Below are 10,920 nucleotides of genomic sequence, written 5' to 3'. Positions count from 1 at the left end.
TTACACCGTGTCTATATTTAAAAGTTACCTAACAGCTTTACACCGTGATTATACTTAAGACAATTACCTGACAGCTGTACACCGTGTGTATATTTAAAATGGTTACATAACAGCTTTACAACGTGTCTATATTTGAAACAGTTACCTAACAGATCTACCTTGTGCCTATACTTAAGAGAGTTACCTAACAACTTTACACCTTGTCTATATTTAAAACCAGTTACATAACAGCTTTACACAGTGTCTATTTTCAAAACAATTACCTAACAGCTTTACACTGTGTCTATATTTAAGATTACCTAATAGCTTTTCACCGTATCTACATTTAGAACAGTTACCTAATAGCTTTACACTGTGTATATATTTAAAAGTTACCTAACAGCTTTACACTTTGTCTATATTTAAAACAGTTATCTGACAACCTTACCCCAAGTCAATTTTAAAACAGTTACCTAAGCACCTTAATTTGTGCCTATATTTAAGACAGTTACCTGACAGTTTTACCCTGTATCTATATTTAAAATAGTTACCTAACAGCTTTATAATGTGTCTATATTTAGAACAGTTATTTAAGAGCTTTATAATGTGTCTATATTTAGAACAGTTATTTAAGAGCTTTACACAGTGTCTATATTTAAGACCGTTACCTAACAGCTTTACACCGTGTATAAATTTAAGACAGTTACCTTACAGCTTCACACAGTGCCTATGTTTAAAAGAATACTTACAGGTTTACACCTAGACTGTATTTATGACATTAACGTAATAGATTTACACCGTGTCTATATTTAACAGTTATGTAACAACCTTACACATCGTCTATGTTAAATTGAGCATATATTTATGACACTTAACCTCTTTATACTAAGTCTATAACTAAAACAGTTATCTAACAGATTCACATCTTTTCTATATTTAAGAGAGTTACCTATTAGCTTTACAGAGTGTCTATACTTAAGACAGTTTTCTCGCAGATTTACACCGTGTCTATATTTAAATGTATTACCTAAGAGCTTGACACAGTGTCTATATTTATAATAGTAAGCTAACAGCTTTACACAGTGTCTATATTTAAGAGAATTACCTAACATATTTATACCTTATCTATATTTAAAACTGTTAGCTAACAACATCACTGATTGTTACCTAACAACTTTACACCGTGTCTATACTAAAACAGTTACCAAAGAACCTTAAATTGTGCCTATATTTAAGACACTTAATGTCTTTATACCATGTTTATATCTGAAACAGTTACCTAATAGGTTTACACCGTCTCTATATTTAAGACAGTTATGTAACAGCTTTACACCATGTATAAATTTAAGACAGTTACCTTACAGCTTCACACAGTGCCTATGTTTAAAAGAATTACCTAACAATTACCGTGTCTATATATAAAACAGTTACCTAACAGCTTTACACTGTGTCTGTATATATGAAAGTTAGCCCTTAACTTTACACCGTTTCTTTATTTAAGAGAGTTACCTAACAGCGCTACACCATGACTATACTTCAGACAGTTAACTGAGAGCTTTACACCGTGTCTATATTTAAAACAGTTACCTAACAGCTTTACAACGTGTCTATATTTAAGACAGTTACCTAACAGGATTTCGCCGTGTCTATTTTTAAGACAGTTATCTTACAGCTTTGCACCTATTCTGTATTTATAACAGTTACTTGAGAACTTTATACCGTGTATAAATTTAAGATTACCTAATAGCTTTACACTGTGTCTATATTTATAACAGCTACCTAATAGTTTCACACTGTGTCTATATTTAAAATAGTAACCTAACAGCTTTATAATGTCTGTATTTAGAACAGTTATTAAAGAGCTTTACACCGTGTCTATATTTAAGACCGTTACCTAACAGCTTTACACCGTATCTGTATTTATCACAATTACCTAACAGTTTTACACCGTAACTATAATTAAGACAATCACCTGACAGCTTTACACCGTGTCTATATTTAAAAGAATTACCTAACAGCTTTACAACGTGTCTGTATTTAAGATAGTTATCTAATAGTTTTACACCTAGTCTGTATTTATGACAGTTACCTGAGAGCTTTACACTGTGTCTATATTTAGTTATTTCACAACCTTACACCGTGTCTTTATTAAAACCGTTACATAACAACCTTAATTTGTGCCTATATTTAAGACACTTAACGTCTTTATACCATGTATATAGTTTATGATATATCCAAATTTTCACTTGTTTGTAGTCGATAACACACTTTCACTTTCACTTGTTTTATTGTTGATGATATATCTAAACTTTCTTTGTTTAGTTGATGACATACATAAGTTTTCACTTGTTTTTAATAGATGTGCATCTAGAATTTTCGCTTGTTTTCAGTTGATGCACATCAACACTTTCACTTGTTTTTATTTGATGACATATCCAAACTTTCATTTGTTTTAGTTCATTACACATCTAGACTTCCATTTGATTTTAGTTGATGACATATTCAAACTTTCAGTTGTCTTTAATGATAACACATCTAGACTTTAACTTGTTATTACTTTATGACATATCCAACCAAAATGTAAGTTGTTTTTAGTTAATCACACATCTAGACTCCCACTTGTTATTAGTTGATGACACACCTAGTCTTTCGCTTGTATTTGTGTTACAATAAATATAGACTTTCACTTTTTTAATTGATGACATATACAAAATTTCACTTGTTTTAGTTGATGACATACCAAGACTTTCTCTTGTTTTTAATTAATGACAAATCCAAATTTTCAGTTGTTTTTAATTGATAACACATTTAGATTTTCTGTTGTTTTTAGTTGATGACACATCTAGACTTTAATTTGTTTTTAGTTGATAACATATCTAAACTTTCAGTTGTTTTTAGTTGATGACATATACAAACTTTCAGTTGTTTTTAGTTGATGACATATACAAACTTTCAACTGTTTTTAGTTGATGGTACATCTAGACTTTTACTTTTTTAATTGATGACACATCTAGACTTTAACTTGTTTCTAAATGATGACACATTTAGAGTTTCAATTTTTTCTATTTGATGAATATCCAAACTTTCATTTGTTTGCAGTTGATGACACATCTAGACTTTTAGTTTTTAGTTTGTGACATCTCCAAACTTTCAGTGCTTTTTAACTGATGATACGTCTAGACTTTGACTTATTTTTATTTGATGACACACTTTGAACTTTAACTTGTTTTTAATTGATAATAAATCTAGATTTTCACTTTTTTATTTTATAATATACAAAAATTTTCACTTGTTTTTAGTTGATGATACATCTAGAATTTTACTTCTTTTTAATTGATGATACGTTTAGATTTTCAATTATTTTTATTTGAAGTTATATCCAAACTTTCAGTTGTTTATAGGTGATGACACATGTTTACTCTCACTTGTTTTTCGTAGATGGCATATCCAAACGTCAGTCGTTTTTAACTGATAACACATCTAGCTTTTCAATTCTAATTAGTTAATGAATTGAAAATTTTCAGTTGATTTTCATTGATGACATATATAGTTTTTCACTTGTTTTTAGTTTCTGACACATAAAATCAAAATTTAAGTTGTTATTAGTTGAAGACACATCTAGACCCTCACTTCTTTTAGTTCAAGACATACATACACTTTCAGTTGTTTTTAATTGATAAGACATCTAGACTTTCACTTTGATTTGATTTATGACATATTCAAGCTTTCATCAATTGTTTTTAATTGATGACAAATCCAGACTTTCATTCGTTTTTAGTTTATCACATCCAAAATTCGTGTTGTTTTAATTGATGACACACCGAGACTTTCACTTGTTTTTAGTTGATGACACAACTAGACTTTCATTTTTCAGTTGACACACACCCTGACATTCACTTGTTTTAGTTGATGACATATCCAAACTTTCAGTTGTTATTAATTCATAATACATTTACTTTCTCTTGTTCTTAGTTGATGACACATCTATACTTTCACTCACTTTTATTTGATGACATATACCTTTTTTCCCGTTGATGACATATCCAAAAGTTCAGTTGTTTTTAGTTGATGACACATCTAGACTTTCACTTGCTTTTAGTTGCAGATATATCCAAACTTTCAGTTGCTTCTAGTTGATGACACACCTAGACTGTCACTTGTTTCTAAATGATAAGACATGAAAAGTTTCACTTGTTTCAATTGGATAACATATCCAAACCTTCAATTATTTTCAGTTAATTGCACATCTAGACATTCACTTGTTTTTAATTGATGGCATATCAAAACTTTCAATTTTTTTTAGTTGAGGCTACATCTTTACTTTCACTTGCTTTTAATTCATCACACATCTGAACCTTTTTTTGTTTTTACTTGATGTCATATCCAAACCTTTAGTTATTTTTCACTGATGACACATCTAGATTTTCACTTGTTTTAGTTGTTGATCTAACCAAACTTTCACTTGTTTCTAGTATATGACACATCTGGACTTTCACCTTTTTAGATGACGTCACTCCTAAACATTCACTTGTGTCAGTTGATGACATATCTAAACTTTAATTTGTTTTTAGTTGATGACATATCTAATCTTTCACTTGTTTTTACGTTGACGTATCCAAACATTCACTTGGTTTAAGTTGATCACACGTCTGGGTTTTCACTTGTATTTATTTGATGACACATGTAGGCTTTCACTTGTTTTTAGTTGATGACATATCCAAAGTTGCAGTTGTTTTTACTTGATAACACATCTACACTTTCATTTATTTTTATTTGATGACACTTCTAGACTTTCACTTGTTTTTAGTTGTTGACAATTCCAAATTTTCAGTTGCTAATAGTTGATGACACATGTAGACTTTCACTTGTTTTTAACTGATAGTATATCCAAAGTTTCATTTGTTTGTAGTTGATGACACATCTAGACTTTTAGTTGTTTTAGTTGGTGATATCTCCAAACTTTCAGTGCTTTTTAATTAATGACACATGTAGACTTTCACTTACTTGAAGACACATCTGGACCCTTACTTGCTTTCATTGAAAACATTACTAGGCTTTCAGTTGTTTTTAATTGATGACACATCAAGACATTCATTCGTTTTTAGTTGATCACGTATCCAAACTTTATGTTGTTTTAATTGATGACACATCAAGTCTTTCAATTGTTTTCAGTTGATAACAGAACTAGACTTTCACTTTTTAGTTGAGGACACACCTTGACATTCACTTGTTTTAGTTGATGACATATCCAAACTTTCAGTTGTTTTTAATTGATGATACATCTACTTTCTCTTATTTTCAATTCATAACACATCTATACTTTCAGTTGTAGTTGATGACACATCTAGAGTTTCACTTGTTTTTAGTTGATGACATATCCATCCTCTCAGTTGTTTTTGATTGATAACATATTTAGACTTTCATATGTTTTCATTTGATGACATATCGAAACTTTGAGTTGTTTTTAATTGATAACACATCTAGACTTTTAGTTATTTTCAGTTGATGACATATCTAGACTTTTACTTCTTTCTAGTTGATTACACATCTAGACTTTTGCTTGTTTTTTGTTGAAGATGTATCCAAACTTCGAGTTATTTCTAGTTGGTAACACGTATGGACTACTACTTCTTTCTAAATGTTGAGACATTCAGACTTTCACTTGTTTCTATTTGATGATATATCCAAACTTTCATTTGTTTGTAGTTTATGACACCTTAGACATTCACCTGTTTTTAATTTATGACAAAACCAATCTTTCAATTGCTTTTAGTGGATGACACATCTATTATTTCATTTGTTTTTAAATCACGCACATCTAGACTTTAACTTGTTTTTACTTGATGACATATCCAAACTTTCAATTGTTTTCAGTTTATTACAAATCTAGACTTTCACTTCTTCTTAATTAATGACACATCTTGACTTTCTGTTGTTTTTAGTTGATCACACATTCATACTTTCACTCGTTTTTTATGATGACACATCTATAATTTCGCTTGTTTTTATTTGATGACACATTTAGACTATCCTTTTTTTCATTGATGACATATCCAAGCTTTGAATTGTTTTTAATTGATAACACATCTATACTTTCTGTTGTTTTTAGTTGATGACACATCTAGACTTTCAATCATTTTTAATTGAAGATATATCCAAACTTTCAGTTGTTTATAGGTGATGACACATCTAGGCTTTGGCTTGTATCTAAATGATGAGGCATGTAGACTTTCACTTGTTTCTATTTGATGACATATCCAAACTTTCGGTTATTCTTAAATGATGACACATCTGTACTTTCTCTTGTTTTCAGCTGATCACACATCTGTACTTTCACTTGTTTTTACTTGATGACATATCTAAGCTTCTAGTTGTTTGTAATTGATGACAGATCTATACGTTCACTTGTTTTTAGTTTATAACAGTTCTAGAATATCACCCTTGTTATTTGATAACACTCGTAGCCTTTCACTTGTTTTTAAATGATAACATATCTATGGTTCCACTTCAATTTGTTTCAGTTGATGTAGGCTTGACAAGACTTTAATTTGTTTTTTGTCAATGACATATCAAAACTTTCAATTGTTTTTAGCTGAGGACACATTTAGACTTTCACTTCTTTTTAATTGGTGACCTATCCAAATTTTAGTTGTTTTTAACTGATGACACATTTAGACTTTCACCTATTTTAGTTGACGGCATATACAAACATTCAGTTGTTTTTAGTTGAAGACCCATAGAGAATTTCTCTTGTGTTTAGTTGATGACATGTCCAATCTTTCATTTGCTTTTCGTTTATGACACATCTAGACTTCCACTTGTTCTTAATTCATGACACATCAAAACTTTCAATTTTTTTAGTTGAGGCTACATCTTCACATTCACTTGCTTTAAATTCATCATACGTCTGGACCTTCTCTTGATTTTACTTGATGACATATCCAAACTTTTAGTTGTTTTTAACTGATGACACATCTAGATTTTCACTTGTTTTAGTTCATGATATGTTCAAACTTTCAATTATTTTTTGTTGATAAGAAATATAGATTTTCACTTGTTTTTAGTTGTTGATCGAACCAAACTTTTACTTGTTTCTAATTGATGACACATCTGGACTTTCACTTTTTTTAATTGATGACATATCTAAACTTTAATTTGTTTTTAGTTGATGACATACCTAATCTTTCACTTGTTTTTGTGTTGACATATCCAAACATTCACTTGGTTTAAGTTGATCACAAGTCTAGCTTTTCACTTGTATTTATTTGATGACACATGTAGGCTTTCACTTATTTTTAGTTGATGACATATCCAAATTTTACTTCTTTTTAGTTGACGACACAACTAAACTTTTGTTTTCAGTTGATGACTTTTACTTCTTTTTACTTGATGACACACCTAAACATTTGTTTTTAGTTGATGACGTATGCAATCCTTCATTTGCTTTTATTTTAAGACTTATCTAGACTTTCACTTCTTTTAAATTGATGACACATCTACCCTTTTACATGCTTTTAGTAGGTGACATATGCAAATAAAATTTAAGTTGCCCCTAGACAACGACCGATCTAGATTTTCACTTGTTTTTAGTTGTTGACGTTGCCAAGCTTTCTCCTGTTTTCAGTTGATGAAACCTTGACTTTCACTTGATATACTTGATGACATATTTAGACTTTCACTTTCTTTCATTGATAGCCTACCTCGACTTTCATTTCTTTTTAATTAATAACCGTAACTAAACTTTTTGGTCTTTTAATTGATGACATACCGTGACTTTTACTTGTTGATGACACTCCTAGACATTCATTTTTTAAATTGAAGACATATCCAATCTTTCATTTACTTTTAATTTATGACACATCTAGACTTTCACTTGTTTTTAGGAGATGACATATCCAACTAAAATTTACGTTGTTTTAATTGATAATAAATCTGGACACTCACTTGTTTTTAGTTGTTGATGTAAACAAACTTTCACTTGTTTCTAGTTGATAACTCATCTAGACTTTCACTTGTTTTCAGTACGTCATATCCAAACTTTCATCAGTTTTTAATTGTTAACACATTTAGACTTTCACTCGTTTACAGTTGATAACATATCTAAACTTTCAGTTGTTTTTAACTGATGACACATTTAGACTTCCTCTTTTTGGTTAATGGCACATGTATACTTTCATTCGTTTTTATTTGATGACACATTTAGACTTACACTTTCTTCATTGATAACCTGTCTCGACATTTACTTGTTTTTAGTAGTTAAGGACATATCCAAACTAGTTGTTTTTATTGATGACACATCGAGATTTTCACTCAAGTTTGGTTCATGACACATCTGAACTTTCACTTGTTTTAGTTGATGACATATTCAAACTTTAATTTGTTTTTAGTTGATGATACCTGGACTAGACTTTCACTTATTTTTAGTTGATGACCTGTCCAAACTCTCATAACTTTAAAATTCTTAATACATTTAGACTTTCACTCATTGATAGTTTAAGACATATCCAATCTTTCAGTTGTTTTTAACTTATGACACATTTAGACTTTCACTTGGTTTCAGTTCATGAAACATCTCGACTTTCAATTGTTTTTATTTGATGATATATCCAAACTTTTTTCTTTTAATTGATGACACACTGACACTTTCACTTGTTTTTAGTTGACAACACATCTAGACTTTCACTTGTTTTTAAACGGTGTACATCTATATTTTTACTTGTTTTAGTTGATGACATATCCAAACATTCATTGCTTTTTAGCTGATGACACACGTAGACTTTCACTTTTTATTTTATGATGTATCCAAACTTCAAGTTGTTTTTAGTTTATGACACATCTAGGCTTTTACTTGTCTTCAGTTGATGACATATCCAAATTTTACTTCTTTTTACTTGATGACACACCTAGACTTTTTCTTGTTTTTAGTTAATGACATATCCAGTCTTTCATTTGGTTTTATTTCAAGACTTATCTAGACTTTCACTTCTTTTAAACTGATGACACACTACATTTCACATGTTTCTAGTAGGTGACATTTGCAAATAAAATTTAAGTTGCCTTTAGATAATGACAGATCCTGATTTTCACTTGTTTTTAGTTGTTGACGTTACCAAACTTTCCCTTGTTTTCAGTTCATGACACTTCTCGACTTTCACTTGTTATTATTTTATGACATATCCAAGCATTTAATTCTTCTTAGTGGTTGACACACCTAGACTTTCATTTGTTTTTTGTTGATGACCCATCCAATCATTCATTTACTTTTTGTTTATTACACATCTAGACTTTCACTTGTTTTTATTAGATGACATATTCAACTAAAATTTGAGTTGTCTTTAGTTGATGACAGATCTAAACTCTTACTTTTTCTTCTTTGTTGACGTAACCAAAATTTCACTTCTTTTTATGTGATGACACATCCAGACTTTCACTTGTTTTTCGTTGATGACATATCTAAACTTTTACTTCGTTTAATTGATGACACGTCTACACTTTTATTTGTTTTTTGCAGATGATATATCCAAATAAAATTGAACTTTACATTAGTTGATGAGAGATCTATTCTCTCACTTGTTTTTAATAGATGACATATCCAACAAAAATTTAAATTGTCTTTAGTAACTGACAAATCTAGACTCTCACTTGTTTTTAGTTGTTGACATAATCAAACTTTAACTTGTTTTTAGTTGATATCATATCCAAACTTTCCTTTCCTTTTAGTTGATGACACATCTAGACTTTCACTTGTTTTTAACTGATGATATATCCAATCTTTGATTTATTTTTAGTTTATCACACATCTAAACTTTTGCTTGTTTTTAATTGATAACACATCTACACTTTAACTTCTTTTTAATAGATGACATATCCAATCGTTTATTTACTTTTAGTTTATGACACATCTAGACTTTCACTCATTTTTAATTCACGACACAACTAGACTTTCACTTGATTTTAGTTGTTGATATATCCAAACTTTCATTTAATTTCAGTTTTTCACACATCTACACTTTCACTTGTTTTTAATTGATAACACATCTACACTTTAACTTCTTTTTAGTAGATGACATATTCAATCTTTTATTTACTTTTAGTTTATGACACATCTAGATTTTCACTTGTTTTTGTAGATGGCATATTCAACTTAAATTTAAGTTGTCTTTGGTTTATGACAGATTTAGACTCTTACACTTTCTTATTTGTTGATGTAACCAAACTTTCACTTGATTTTATTTGATGACACATCCAGACTTTTACTGTTTTTACTTGATTACGCACGTACACTTTTACTTGTTTTCAATTGATGACATATCCAAATCTTCATTTAATTTTAGTTTATGACACATCTACACTTTCACTTGTTTTTAATTGATGACATATCTACACTTTCATTTCTTTTTAGTAGATGATATATCCATCTCAAATTTAAGTTGTCTTTAATAGATGGCAGATCTAGTAGACTCTCGCTTGTTTTTAGTTGTTGACGTAAAGAAACTTTCACTTGTTTTTAGTTGATGACAAATCTAGACTTTTACTCCTTTTATTTAATGACACATCTGGACTTCACTTGTTTTTAGTTGATGCCATATCCAAACATTCACTTGTTTTTCGTTGATGACACGTCTGGACCTTCACTTATATATTTATAAACGATTGGTATGGATAGAAAAAGCACTAGTAGAAGAGACAACAAAGTTTGGACCTTCACCGCTTGTCGTCAGGTTCAGAAAGAAAGAAAGGGTTACTGACCGGTAGCTGACCACATGTTTGAAGGCGGCTGTGTAATTAAGTGTAGGAATGTAGAAGGTGTGCTTAGATGTTCGATATGTTTATTAATATAGGTATAAAGGTGTTCCTTTGTTTTGGTTTATTTTGGGCTTGAGTTGTCATATCAGTAAGGCTTCTTTTCCGTTTGCTTTCCATGGCTATGTTGTGTTTATG

Source organism: Tachypleus tridentatus, chromosome 7 (assembly GCF_004210375.1).
Source record: "Tachypleus tridentatus isolate NWPU-2018 chromosome 7, ASM421037v1, whole genome shotgun sequence".
NCBI lineage: Eukaryota > Metazoa > Arthropoda > Merostomata > Xiphosura > Limulidae > Tachypleus > Tachypleus tridentatus.
Note: the sequence above shows the minus strand (reverse complement) of the source record.